The following is a 1,413-nucleotide window of genomic DNA, read 5'->3' as shown; positions in this document are numbered from 1 at the left end:
TGAATAAAAACCCTATAACCAGAGTGCTTTTAAAAGCACTCTGGTTATAGGGTTTTTATTCATTTTTATTTGAAAACATATTTGCACTCAAACAATTGTTTGTTTGTAGTTAAGCACAAAGCTACACAATAAGCTATCTGTGCTCTGCCCACAAAGAGTATCAAAACCCAATTTCTAGCATTGTAAGTCTGGAGACATGCCGCTGGGACACTGGGGGGCTGCACTCAAGTGAATCTGCAATATCATAGCTTAGTTATCTGCAACATATGTATCATTGTCATCAATAGTATACCAGATCTGATCAGCTGCATAAAGTGCACACTGTTGTTAGAAGTGGCAGGGATGCATCTTAGTGATGATGAAAGCCAATGTAACATAGAACAGATGCAACAAGAGCACAGCATTTCCTTAATCTTATCCCCAAGTGACACACATTGGGTAACAACATGATGCTATATGATGAAAGAACCACAAAAACTAGACCTGTGATATGTGTAACTGGAATTTTATCCATAACAGATTACAAAAAAAAATATGGACAACAAAGGATCATTTGGTCCATTAAGGCTGTTCCTGCTTACTCCTTCCCAAAAAGTAAAGCAAAAAAATGAAATATACTTTTCTTTTTCAGAAAATCATCAATTCCTTGCTTACTCTCTTGTAAGGTTCTGGTCTCCCATATTCCATGAGCTAATCAACCTGTAACAAAAACTCATACTTATGATGGATTTAGATATCAATGTCAGATTCTGAGAGGTTTTACAAGTATACAGGTTTGCTCATATGACATGATAAATGCCAAAGGTTCAACTGCGAATGTAGTTCTTTGAAAGTATGGGGAGGTGAGGCAATATAGCAGAAGCTGTATTCTGCTATAAAGCCAACTTTTAATGTCAACTCTCCTCTGTAGTTCATTTGAAATTTACATCGTTCTCTGTAAAAGGCTTTCCTCTTCCTACCAAAAGTTTCAATTTTGGTCACAGTGTTGCATAATGCACAAACAACCATTATGTAATACCTAATAAATGATATACATAAATATAAGGATTTCCATTTTTTTAATCCTGCAATTCAAACTCTCACCTGATAAAAAAAATTTTACACTGCCATGGAATCACAAACAAGCTGTCCTGTTTTTGATTATGTAACTTTTCAGGATGGAAATGGCATTGTTCTTGCCACCAATAAAATGTGACCACAAAGACACTGATGAAGTATCATCTGTACCCACAACAATCGCTAGCTTCTGGCACCCTTGATTCCTTGTGCAGCATGTGAAGGGTGCGAGGTTGTGAGAAGTATGCATGTCTAAAGGCATATGGTAAACTGAATGAACTGCTCTCTTTGTTATTCAAATATCTTACTCAGACATAAATCCTCTTACAACACATGCTCTGAGGTAATATATATTGG

The 1,413-nt window shown here is 36.2% G+C and overlaps 1 protein-coding gene across 5 annotated transcripts in view; it reads right to left on the bottom strand.

Moving 5' to 3' along the window:
* LOC106458900 (probable phosphorylase b kinase regulatory subunit beta) overlaps positions 1 to 1,413 on the bottom strand; it is a 103,843-nt gene that overhangs the window by 91,904 nt on the left and 10,526 nt on the right. The gene's annotated exons all lie outside the window — the stretch shown is intronic.

This window comes from Limulus polyphemus, unplaced genomic scaffold, assembly GCF_000517525.1.
Source record: "Limulus polyphemus unplaced genomic scaffold, Limulus_polyphemus-2.1.2 Scaffold530, whole genome shotgun sequence".
In the NCBI taxonomy this organism is placed as follows: Eukaryota; Metazoa; Arthropoda; class Merostomata; order Xiphosura; family Limulidae; genus Limulus; species Limulus polyphemus.
The sequence above is the reverse complement of the archived record's forward strand: the minus strand, read 5'-3'. Positions and strand labels throughout refer to the sequence as shown.